This window comes from Ovis canadensis, chromosome X (assembly GCF_042477335.2).
Source record: "Ovis canadensis isolate MfBH-ARS-UI-01 breed Bighorn chromosome X, ARS-UI_OviCan_v2, whole genome shotgun sequence".
Lineage (NCBI taxonomy): Eukaryota > Metazoa > Chordata > Mammalia > Artiodactyla > Bovidae > Ovis > Ovis canadensis.
In genome coordinates this window covers 72,196,020-72,209,846 of record NC_091727.1, presented here as the reverse complement: position 1 = coordinate 72,209,846, position 13,827 = coordinate 72,196,020, and positions in this window count along the sequence as shown.

The window sequence follows — 13,827 nt, the reverse complement described above, 5'->3', positions numbered from 1 at the left end:
TTCTAATATTTCAGTTTTTACTTTTAATACCTTCATAGAGTATGTTTCTGTGAGAGTATGTGACTGAGGGTTAGTAAAATGATATACACAAACCACTTAGCATAACGCCTGGAGCACAGTAAGTACTCACAGCTGTTTTCAACGTTAAAGAAATTATAGAGGTTAATTTCAAGAATGTATTAATATTTACATTAACTATATAGTTATAGATCCTTTGTGCCCAGCCATTAGAAACCAAAGAACTTTACACTAATATTGGCACTTTCAATTTCTGTTTAAATCATAAAGCAGATTCAAAAGTTCAGAAGTCTTTATAAAGTAATCAAGTTTCTTAATTTGAGAATCATTTTAATAAATTCAGCTAGTGAATTAAGCAAAAATATCGCATTTAAGTTTCTAAATCCATGGGAAATACATCTGTTAGAATATATATTCTGATCTGATTCCATTATCTTGAACTTGAAAAGATATTTTTGATATTTTACCAATTCAGTGTGAGTATATCTTCTTCTTATAGTAAGTAGATAAAATGTATTAATTATAGGCCTCAAACATATAGCTGTGTTCTCATTACAGAAAATTAAGGAAGCAGCTCTAATTAATATTAAAGGTAATTCTCACACTGAATCCTTCAACATTCAGTTCAGTTCAGTTCAGTTCAGTTCACTCAGTCATGTCCAACTGTTTGCGACTCCATGAATCACAGCATGCCAGGACTCCCCGTCCATCACCAACTCCGGGAGTTCACACAAACTCATGTCCATTGAGTTGGTGATGCCATCTAGCTATCTCATCCTCTGTCGTCCCATTCCCCTCCTGCCCCCAATCCCTCCCAGCATCAGGATCTTTCCAATGAGTCAACTGTTAGCATCAGGTGGCCAAAGTATTGGAGTTTCAGCTTCAACATCAGTCCTTCCAATGAACATCCAGAACTGATCTCCTTTAGAATGGACTAGTTGGATCTCCTTGCAGGCTAAGGGACTCTCAAGAGTCCTGTCCAACACCACAGTTCAAAAGCATCAATTCTTTGGTGCTCAGCTTTCTTCACAGTCCAACTCTTACATCCATACTTGACCACTGGAAAAACCATAGCCTTGACTAGATGGACCTTTGTTGGCAAAGTAATATCTCTGCTTTTCAATATACTATCTAGGTTGGTCATAACTTTCCTTCCAAGGAGTAAGTGTCTTTTAATTTCATGGCTGCAGTCACCATCTGCAGTGATTTTGGAGCCTCCCCCAAAATAAAGTCTGACACTGTTTCCACTGTTTCTCCATCTATTTCCCATTAACTGATGCAACCAGATGCCATGATCTTTGTTTTCTGAATGTTGAGCTTTAAGCCAACTTTTTCACTCTCCTCTTTCACTTTCATCAAGAGGCATTTTAGTTCCTCTTCACTTTCTGCCATAAGGGTGGTGTCATCTGCATATCTGAGGTTTTTGATATTTCTCCCAGCAATCTTGATTCCAGCTTGTGTTTCTTCCAGTCCAGCGTTTCTCATGATGTACTCTGCATATAAGTTAAATAAGCAGGGTGACAATATACAGCCTTGACATACTCCTTTTCCTATTTGGAACCAGCTTGTTGTTCCATGTCCAGTTCTAACTGTTGCTTCCTGACCTGCATATAGGTTTCTCAAGAGGCAGGTCAGATGGTCTGGTATTCCCATCTCTTTCAGAATTTTCCACAGTTTATTGTGATCCACACAGTCAAAGGCTTTGGCATAGTCAATAAAGCAGAAATGGATGTTTTTCTGGAACTCTCTTGTTTTTTCCATGATCCAGCAATTTGGATGTTGGCAATTTGATCTCTGGTTCCTCTGCCTTTTCTAAAGCCATCTTGAACATCTGGAAGTTCATGGTTCACGTATTGCTGAAGACCCCAAAAATAGAATTTTGCACATTACTTTACTAGCATTGGGTAAGCTTAATTCAATATACTCATTCAATAACTTGGTATTTTTAATGTATCTAGCAATTGTGCTATGCATATCAAACTTTATAATAAATGTTCTTAGGTAAAGTGGAAGAAGAAAGAGTAGTAAACAAATTCTTATCTGTGTTCCTTGCACTTTCATGGTGAAGACTGGGAAGTTAAATGCTTATTCTTGACAAACATTAGCTGAAGGGAAATTTATTCCTTTGAATTTAATCATGTCATGTTCATCAAATGCCTGCTATCAAGTGATGAAGGCCTTCCTATGATAATAATTATAACATTGCTTTTGGGTTTATTATACTCCTCGTTCTCATTGAATTTTATATCAAGGTATGCGATTTTTCCCATTTTTCTATTTGATTTATAACTTATGACTGGTGGTCTTTTTTATAAAGGTTGGATCTACGAAGTTTGCCCTCATAAATATGAGGACAACTTTGTCTTTAACTAATCTGGGTCAGAGAAGATGAATGAAATAAATATGATAATCCTCCCCCCAAAAAATAAGAAGCCCAGAAGTGGCACTACTCTCTAGTGATTGCATGCCCAGCCAAAGGCAGCTGGGATTGGCATCCAACTAGTCCATGGTAAGGAGATCTTTAGAAGTCAGGTACAAATTTAAGCATCTGATGATCTCTGATATTATGGCAAATGGTAAAATACAATCTGAATGTTGTTGAATTGTTTGGTTCAGTAACCTGCTCACCCTGCAGGGCTGGGAAAGGCACTATCCCTACCTTAGAGGCACAGTGTGTAGCTCATTGCAAGACAAATATACAAGGCACTTGAGCTGGAAAACAGCCAGGTCTGCGTGTAATCTTGGATACATCTCCATGGGTATTTATCTCATTCTGCAGCCATTAAAGCAGAGGGGAGGATATTAATGCATTTTCTCATCCCTTCTTACTCAAAAGATATATATATATATATACACACATATATATATACACATATATATACACACACACACATATATGTATATATATATGTATATATATATATATATGTATATATATAATCCATTGTATGCTCATAGCTAAAAGACAGCTTAGAAACAGAAACATTAAGAGTTTTTTTTCTTAAATTTTGAGTGTTAATCACAATGTATCACTTGTAGTAGTGTCTCCTAATATGAGTATTTCCTTGTTTTTGAACCCTGGCTCAATTTATTGCTAAAAAGCAGGAAATTAATTGCCTTGTGTATCAAGGGAACTTTGCCTGGTAATTTTAGTTTTCTAAATACCAGATTTCTGTAAAACTAAGGCAAACATTTTTGTTGCAATGTCTGTTCTAGTATTTTAGACTATCTACTATATGACAATTTAAAAAAATTAATATCTAACATTTACAGAAGTACTAATGGGAAATATTCAGTAGTGGGCTGAGGGATTTTCCCTAAGTCCATCAGCATGAAAAGCAGGCAAACACCTACCTTGTCTATGCTTAAAGCCAAACTATGTTACTTGCACCAATTATCTGCCTTCCCAGGGTTCCTATGTTAATATTACTAGAAAAAAATGCTTCTGCATGAAATAAATGTTTCTAGAGTTAGGAGACTCTGATCAATACTTCTAAGGGGCAAAAGGGCAGGCTTTAATCCCCAAGGCCATATACAAAAGAGGCACTACTGAAAACAACAAGGATCTGACTACCCAAATCCATCATGTTTTAATTACTGGGGAAGAAAGAGCATGAAGGAAAGGCAAAGTCAATGGATTTGTCTATTGACAAATGAATGCCAGCCTTTAATAAACTGGGTCCACAGAACCATGATGTGAACCCTGGCTAAAACTCACTCTGTCACTGCTCAGTTAGGGGACTGACTAAGTCATCTCAGTGAGTGGTTTAGTCACTAAGTTGTGTCTGACTCTTAGTGACCCCATGGACTGTCGCCTGCCAGGCTCCTCTGTCTATGGGATTTTCCAGGCAAGAATACTGGAGTGGATTGCCATTTCCTTCTCCAGGGGATCTTCCCAACCCAGGAATCGAACCCAGGTCTCCTGCATTGCAGGCAGATTCTTTACTGACTGAGTTATGAGGGAAGCCACAGCCAGTTAAATAATTGCCACTTCTTAAGCTTTGGAATTTATACCTCCAGCTTAAAACTTGACTCACCCGACAGCACCAAAAAAAAAAAAAAAAAAAGTAGATAGAAAGTTGTGAAACACATTTATTTTTGTGTTTTGTGATGGTGAATCCAGAGTCGTTTAAATCGTGTGTGGGCAGGTTTCTCATGGAAAGTGATTGTTGAACTTTTTCAAGGCAAGGACCAGTAACTCTTTGGAAAACAATTGGATTAGGAGGTTTGGTATGCTAGCATTTTAATAAATAACAAAACACTTGATATCACTTCACAACTGATTTCTTTTTTTTTTAAGATAAATTTATTTATTTTAATTGGAGGCTAATTGCTTTACAATATTGTATTGGTTTTGCTACATCAACATGAATCCACCACAGGTATACACGTGTTCCCCATCCTGAACCCCTCTCACTCCTCCCTCCCCGTACCATCCCTCCCAGTCGTCTCAGTGCACCAGCCCCAAGCATCCAGCACAGGTTCGATGCACAACTGATTTCTATTCTCAGGTTATGGTCCTGTTCTGATTTATTTTATTACAAGGAAATGAATTCTGAGAACTCTAGCTTAAACAGAAACTTGGTCATTGCTTTCCATTTTGGCAAGCTTAAAACTATGGTCATTTTCACTGACACACACATACATCCTCTTCTATTTTCCCTTGTCTAAGGACTAGCTGCTGCTGCTGCTAAATCACTTCAGTCATGTCTGACTCTGTGCAACCCCATAGATGGCAGCCCACCAGGCTCCCCTGTCCCTGGGATTCTCCAGGCAAGAACACTGGAGTGGGTTGCCATTTCCTTCTCCAATGCACGAAAGTGAAAAGTGAAAGTGAAGTCACTCAGTCGTGTCTGACCCTCAGAGACCCCATGGACTGCAGCCTATCAGGCTCCTCCGTCCATGGGATTTTCCAGGCAAGAGTACTGGAGTGGGTTGCCATTGCCTTCTCCAAGGACTAGCTAGAATGTCTCAATGTTTTAATAAGCTTTTATGGCTGAAAAATTTTTCAAAAAAAAGCATTTGTTTGTATGTATGTGCTTTTTTTTTCTTTTTTGTATTTTAATTTTCAAGCAAGAATGCTTAAGGACACATCTAGAGAGTAGTATGAAGTATTTTCCTCACGATTGATTTCTTAAAAAATAAAGGCAAATAGATGTTCCACCCTCCATTCCCCATAATTTTATTTTGCCATTGAAAAAAATTTAAGTCAGTTTTGAATGTTCCTTTTTGGTGACAATGAGTTTAAACATGGATTCATTGTTTATTTTTCCTCTAAATGATGTCTTGATAAACTGGAGCCACCACAGAATGTTTGAGCTCCCCAAGGCACCAGAGATGCCTCGAGTTGAGGATCTTGGTTTGAAAGAGATCTCAGTGCATTTTATCAAGTTTTCTTGAAACAATAAGCCAGACTAAGTCAAGCTGTCATGGAGGCATCTGATAGAAGACTCAGTGGGTCTCTACTCCTGCCACCCTCCCAGTTTCCGTGTGTATCTTTATGTCTCTCTCTGTGTCTCTTTTTTGTACCAGTTGGATTTTTCTCCCTGTGTGTTTCTGTCTCTCTCAGTCTCTGTGAATTAATTTGTGCCTTTATTGCTCCTTTTCTCTTCCTCCTTTTCTCTCTCCTTCTTCTGTTTAGTCCTCTTTTTCTCTCTCCCTGTCTGTCTCTGTCCCTTATATTCTCCTCCTATCAATAACCCAAGAAGGCCTGTATTACTAGGAGAGTACTGTACAGAAGCAACTGTACCACCTTACAGCAACCTCTTGACATCTTTTTCACTCAGATGCCTTCTGTAGTCATGTGTTTTTAGCTTGAAGGCAGGTATGTGGCATGTGTTTATGTGTGTAGTTTCACAACACAGTGTCTTAACTAAAGCTCTGATGAGAAAAAGCAGGGATGAGTTAAAAAAAAAAAAAGGTATCTTTTGGCACACCCTGCTTCTCCTTCTTCCCTCCTCTAAGGATGGTCAATGCCACACATTTTGAGGTGTCAGGCCTACTCCATAGTGTTATGGACTGAAATCAAGATGAACTCAGAAAAATTCTTCTGGCTTAATGATTTGGAGCTCCTTGGAGAAGGGCCTGGGGAGAAAATAATCACAGCTCAGAGCCCTCTTGCCACCTCTTAGTGCTAGACATTTACCACTCAACTCAGTATGCTTCTCTCAGATCTGACCTCATCACAGGTTAGTCCTTGTTTTCCATCAAGGCATGCAAGCCTCTTCCTTTTGCTCTTTAAATCTGCCCTACATGAAATTTCCTGGGTCCCCAGGAGCCTTCCCACAGCAACCTTGCCCAGGAGGACTATTATTGGGTCATTTCTGTGTCACTGCATACCTTCAAAAGACAAGACAAGTCTAACCTTTACTCATTTTAAAAGATTAACATTCCACTTCATGTCTCCTGAGAAGTAGAGGTTTCAGGATTCCTGTTACATAGCCCCCAGTTGAAGAAGATGAAACCAACAATTATGACTTCAGCTGGACTTCCTTAACTTTATGGATTTGCCAAGTGATAGTCAATAGGAAAGGCAGATACTGAGATGAATCCTTTCACCTAAGGTCCCCAAAGAAAACCCACAACATGACCGGTAAGGCAGAAATTTTTACCTGGGCGGCAAGAAATGGTTGGCCGCTGCATCAAGATGCCAGGCAGGACCCTGGTCTAAAAGTCAAGTCTAAGGCTGGACTCATTCACTCCACAGATGCCAGTACCAACTGTCTCCAGAGTCCAGAGGAGAGTGGCTCAGAGCCAGAGTAATGAGAACCCTATGTTCTGGCCCCCAAGCTACTGCATTTGGTACTTCCTGAATTGGATTGGTCCTGCACCTTCTTCCATGCAGAAGACCTGCCTTGACTCAAGGCAAGCCAGAAAAGCACAAGGACAATCTGTGATTTCAGCACTTAGGGCAGCAAGGTTTCAGGCTCCTGGCCTCCTTCCTCAGCTTCTCTAGGAAGCTTGCTTAGTTGTACTTTGATCTGAGCTGCAGGCAAATGCTTCTTGGGAACATGCCTCCTAACCAGAAGTAGATTGACCATATAAGTTGAGTAACCTGATCCCCCTCCCTAGCAGCTGGAAAACCCTTTTCAAATCCCAATCAACAGCAGCTCAGTAGCTCTGCCTGTGGGATCCAGCTGTCTACTCTGTTTCCAGGTGGTCCACCTAGGGACCCATTCAGTCTCAGCAATCATACAGGCAGCACAAACAGGCAGCCAATGATATATCCCTTAGATAGCTCAGAAACTCTCAGGGGCCATGGCCCCTCATCACCAAACCCTGCACTTCCCAAAGGAAAGAGTCAGGTCTTTCCTAGTTTCGAGATATATACACTATCATACACTAGAGCTTCCCTGGTGGCTCAGTGGTAAAGAATCCCTGGGTCGGACAGATCCCCTGGAGGAGAGAATGCAACACACCCTAGCATGCCTAGAGAATCCCACAGACAGAGGAGCCTGGCGGGCTACATTGGGTCGCACAGAGTCACACAGGACTGAAGTGACTAAGCAGCATACATACATACACACACACACACACACACACATATATATACACACACACACATACGCACACACACACAGTAATCTCTAGGGAATCTCACAAATGAGTTGGTCGGTATATTTTCCTGAAGCAGACTAGAATGTCTGATTTTTACTTGATTTATTTCTTGAGAGTAGCTCATAGAGAATTGAAAAGGGCTAATAATCTAAGCTGGAAGACTTTACTAATGCCAAGCAATCTATGGGGACTAGAAAATCAATGCTTATTTTATCCTCTAGTGGGTTGTTTCCCTGAGAAGACAGATTTAAAATCAGTGCGGTTTAATTGAATGAATGCTAGAGAGCATTCTTTTCCACTGCAGGGAGCAGAAAAGCTTAACTTTTAGAGGACTGAGGGAAACCCCAGCAAGCCCACATTTGGCTATCCTACTGTGAGGTCTTTTTTGTGTTATCTGGGGGCTTCTCTGATAGCTCAGACAGTAAAGCGTCTGCCTGCAATGCGGGAACCTGGGTTCGATCTCTGGATCAGGAAGATCCCCTGCAGAAGGAAATGGCAACCCACTCCAGTACTCTTGCCTGGAAAATTCCATGGATGGAGGAGCCTGGTAGGCTACAGTCCATGGGATTGCAAAGAGTCAGACACGACTGAGCAACTTCACTGGTTCACTGGAAGAACCAGAGGCCTCCGGATTGAAACCGGTGAGCCAGGTAAAGTGAGGTCTTCCCTGGGAAACCAGCGGCCAAGGAGTGCTACACTTTATATATCAAAATCTGACACTAAATTATGAGAGTGCAGTGTGTTCTCGAGTTGCTGATGTTTCCAACTCACTGTCAACCACTCATAAATGTAGTTGCTTTAGATGATTTCCTGTGCAAGTTATAATTGTTTAAAGAAAATTGTTCTAAACTATTTTTTTTTTCCTTCTGGTGAATATTTCCCCTTTCTCTCAAGGAAAGTGAAAAGGATTTTATTTTTCGTTTATGAGTTAATTGTTCATTTTATTTCGAGTTTTAAGCCCTAAAATCAATGTAAGAAACAGGTTCCGGCCATTTTTGAAGAGAACTCAGAAACAAGAATTTCCAATGGGGTCATTTCACAGTCCTTAAAGAGGAATTTTGAAACACTCTCAAATCTGTCTGTGGTCCTGGCTTCATGTTGGAAAATGTGTTTCCTGTTCTAATTGGGGGTATTCACTTTTGGTGATATTTTAAATGAGCCCCATTCAGTTGATGTTTAGCTAACTATGAAGAAAATGGCTCATGATTAGGCAGGCAGGCAATTACCAAACCAAAGCTGATCACTTCCCAAGCAAAACAAAGGAATGTACAACTATTTTTCTTCTGCAGTAATGAACATGGCAGTCAATTATTTATAAATGAAACAGAGTTTTCTTTGTTGGTGAGCACCAGCATGGCTAGGATCCACACAGCAAACTGTCTTTACTGGAACCTAGACCATTCACCTGTTTTTTTTTTGGTCCATGTAGGGAGGGAGCTGAGTGAACACAAGTACAGACAAGATCCTGCAGTTGCAGGTCGCAGCTGTCTAGAACAGAAGAGACTTGTGGCTGTCTTGTCAACAATCCCACCCAGGCCACTCAAGAGACCTGAGTCCTCTTCCCTCCCATCACTCTCTGCTGTGAGTCCATAATGCTTGGCTTTGATCTATAACTCCAGTACTAATCAGCTGATACTTCACTTTTTAGCCTTTGGGGAGAGGAATTCTGGAAGATTAGGCGTGACGACCCACAGAACCACATAGGTACCCAGAAGACAAGTGTTTGCCATAAACCCACCTCAGTGTGCCTAGGACAGAGGAAACTCTAGGTGTACTCTGCCTGCACAGAGGCTGCAGTGATCTTAAACTGGGGACAAATTTTGACATTCCAAAGAAACTGCCATTTCCCCTCATGACTTCAGCTACTGCTGCTGCTGCTGCTGCTGCTGCTAAGCCACTTCAGTCGTGTCCAACTCTGTGTGACCACATAGACGGCAGCCCGCCAGGCTCCCCCGTCCCTGGGATTCTCCAGGCAAGAACACTGGAGTGGGTTGCCATTTCCTTCTTCAATGCATGAAAGTGAAAATTGAAAGTGAAGTCACTTAGTTATGTCCGACTCTTAGAGACCCCATGGATTGCAGCCTACCAGGTTCCTCCATCCATGGGATTTTCCAGGCAAGAGTACTGGAGTGGGGTGCCATTGCCTTCTCCTCATGACTTCAGCAGGTGTCCTCAATTACTGGTTGCTCCTAACAAGCCATACTTGTGATTAGAAGAAAACAGAGGTTTGACTTTTCACAGTTCAGGAGATCTTAATAGAATTCTGTCCCAACATTGCACCCAGGTGTGGAGTCTCTAAAAATAATCACTGCCATTTTTTTTAAAGATTACTATTTGTTATTGCTTTATATTATCTTAACTGCAACAATAAGAAATGAAGTAGGTAATTTCATTTTCCCATTACCCAGATAAAGCAGTGGAGGCCTATAAAAATTGCATTAATGGTAGAGCCAGTTTGCCAATCTCCAGCTCTTCAGTGAGCTTCCAAGAGCACTGCTCATGAGAGAGTCAATTCCTAAGCAGGTTGATAAGACGTCTGGGGTTCCTGAGGAGGAGAAAGGGGTCTGGAGCCCTTAAGGAGGAGATAGGAGTCTGGAGTTCTCAAGGAGGAGAAAAGAACAATTTTTTTTTTTTTTTTAGCCCAGAGTTGATGATTGTGCAACAAAGCAACTAATCTTGCTCAGTTATATATTTTCCCTTAAGCTCTATATGCATGATTATATAAACACAAAAAAATATATATGCAAAAAAAGTAAAATGGCTGTCTGGGGAGGTCTTACAAATAGCTGTGAAAAGAAGAGAAGCAAAAAGAAAAGGGGAAAAGGAAAGATATAAGCATCTGAATGCAGAGTTCCAAAGAATTGCAAGAAGAGATAAGACAGTCTTCCTCAGCAGTCAATGCAAAGAAATAGAAGAAAACAACAAAACAGGAAAGACTAGAGATCTTGTCAAGAAAATTAGAGATACCAAGGGAGCATTTCATGCAAAGATGGCCTCGATAAAGGACAGAAATGGTATGTCTGTCCTAGAAGCAGAAATATCTTCTGTTTCTAACAGAAGCAGAAGATATTAAGAAGTGGTGGACATCTAGGTTGCTTCCATGTCCTGGCTATTATAAACAGTGCTGCGATGAACAATGGGGAGGGAGGAGGGAGGGGCATTCAGGATGGGGGACACGTGTATACCTGTGGCGGATTCATGTTGATGTATGACAAAACCAATACAATATTGTAATTAATCTCCAATTAAAATAAATAAATTTATATTAAAAAAAGAAGTGGTGGCAATAATACACAGAATAACTGTACAAAAAAGATCTTCATGACCAAGATAATCACGATGGTGTGATCACTCATCTAGAGCCATACATCTTGGACTGTGAAGTCAAGTGGGCTTTAGAAAGCATCACTACAAACAAAGCTAGTGGAGGTGATGGAATTCCAGTTGAGCTATTTCAAATCCTGAAAGATGATGCTGTGAAAGTGCTGCACTCAATATGCCAGAAAATTTTCAAAACTCAACAGTGGCCACAGGACTGGAAAATGTCAGTTTTCATTCCAACTCCAAAGAAAGGCAATGCTAAAGAATGCTCAAATTACCACACAATTGCTCTCATCTCATACGCTAGTAAAGTAATGCTCAAAATTCTCCAAGCCAGGCTTCAGCAATACATGAACCGTGAACTTCCAGATGTTCAAGCTGGTTTTAGAAAAGGCAGAGGGACCAGAAATCAAATTGCCAAAATCCGCTGGATCATGGAAAAAGCAAGAGAGTTCCAGAAAAAACATCTATGTCTGCTTTATTGATGATGCCAAAGCTTCTTACTGTGTGGATCACAATAAACTGTGGAAAATTCTGAAAGAGATGGGAACACCAGACCATCTGACCTGCCTCTGGAGAAACCTATATGCAGGTAAGGAAGCGACAGTTAGAACTGGACATGGAACAACAGCCTGGTTCCAAATAGGAAAAGGAGTACGTCAAGGCTGTATATTGTCACCCTGCTCATTTGACTTCTATGCAGAGTACATCATGAGAAACGCTGGACTGGAAGAAACACAAGCTGGAATCAAGATTGCCAGGACAAATATCAATCACCTCAGATATGCAGATGACACCACCTATATGGCAGAAAGTGAAGAGGAACTAAAAAGCCTGTTGATGAAAGTGAAACTGGAGAGTGAAAAAGTTGGCCTAAAGTTCAACATTCAGAAAATGAAGATCATGGCATCCAGTACCATCACTTCATGGGAAATAGGTGGGGAAACAGTGGAAACAGTGTCAGACTTTATTTTGGGGGGCTCTAAAATCACTGCAGATGTTGATTGCAGCCATGAAATTAAAAGACACTTACTCCTTGGAAGGAAAGTTATGACCAACCTAGATAGCATATTCAAAAGCAGAGACATTACTTTGCCGACTAAGGTCCATTTAGTCAAGGCTATGTTTTTTCCAGTAGTCATGTATGGATGTGAGAGTTGGACTGTGAAGAAGGCTGAGTGCCGAAGAATTGATGCTTTTGAGCTGTGGTGTTGGAGAAGACTCTTGAGAGTCCCTTAGACTGCAAAGAGATCCAACCCGTCCATTCTGAAGGAGATCAGCCCTGGGATTTCTTTGGAAGGAATGATGCTAAAGCTGAAACTCCAGTCCTTTGGCCACCTCATGCGAAGAGTTGACTCATTGGAAAAGACTCTGAAACTGGGAGGGATTGGGGGCAGGAGGAGAAGGTGATGACAGAGGTTGAGATGGCTGGATGGCATCACTGACTTGATGGACGTGAGTCCAAGTGAACTCCAGGAGTTGGTGATGGACAGGGAGGCCTGGTGTGCTGTGATTCATGGGTTTGCAAAGAGTCGGACATGACTGAGCGACTGAACTGACCCACTGACTGATAGAGTTTAGGAATTTTAGAGATACTAATAGCTAGAAGCCTTTTTAAGAGATAGTTAGCTCAGGATGTTAGGGACAAACAGGATTTAGAAAGATAAGAAATAAACAGGAATGTACCATGAGTTACAATGTAATCACAAGTTAACTATAGTACTCCTAAGAGGAAGTAGATAATAGATGGTAAAGCTGAGTCCGAGAGAATCGCTGAAGCAGGAACTCTGATTGAAGGGCAACAATGATTTATGGACATAATAAATCTGGGTGAGGGCAAACTGAAATGTCAAACCTCTGACCTAATGCATTTGTAAAAGTATAAAAGAAAATCTTAAACTTGAAATAAATGTGCAGTCCAAGAAAATTGAGAGGCTGCTTCATTACTCGCTGAAACCGTCCCTCCCTTCAGGTTGAATCCCTGGATGCTGGAGCTGGACTCCGGCAGGTTCCTCCTGTCTTACTTGCTAATTAAACAATCCCAAAGGAGCTCAAAATCCCCAGCTGGCCCAGCCCATCCAGAAGTGAGGGACTTACCAAGGGGAAGACTGGCAGATAGACTTTATCCAGATGCTTCTCAAGGATATAAGGATATTGGTCATGATAGATACCTTCACTGATTGGATTGAAATCTTTCCCACCTGGACAGAAAAGGCTGAGAAGGTGGTGAGAAAGATACTCCATGAAATTATTCCAAGATTTGGCCTGCCTCGGTCACTACAAAGTGACAATGGGATATCATTTACTTCTAGAGTCACCCAAGGGGTTACTAAAGCATTGGGTGTTACCTATTACTTCCACTGGGCCTGGAGACCTCTGTCTTCAGGAGTAGTAGAAAGAGCCAATCAATTCTTAAAATCATCAATAAAAAAGATAATCTAGGAGACTTCCCCCAGATGGAAGGGAGGCTTTACCAATAGCCCTCCTCTGCACTCACACTTCTCCAAAAGAACAGGTTGATTTTAGCCCTTATGAGATGTTTTATGAGGACCTTTTGTTTATGTTATGACCTCTTTCTAGACCCCGAGACTCAAACCCTTTGATCTTACACTGTGGCCACTGGGCAGTTCCAAGAAGAAATGCACTTGTGGGGTGTCAACCCAGAAGCAAATGATTCTGAGGGACTGCCACTATGGGCTCCAGGAACTCAAATCCTAACTAAGGTTTGGAAAGATGGGTCACCAAAGGCCCCATGGAAGGGCCTCTATCCCTTAATACTTCCCACCCAGACAGCAGTCAATGTACCAGGTCATGACTCCTGGATTCATTAATCTTGAGTCCAATGATAGAAGGAAACTGGGGAAGACACCCAATACACTTTCAAGCCTCTGACAGACCTTCAGTATCTATTCAGGACTACAGGTAAGTGTC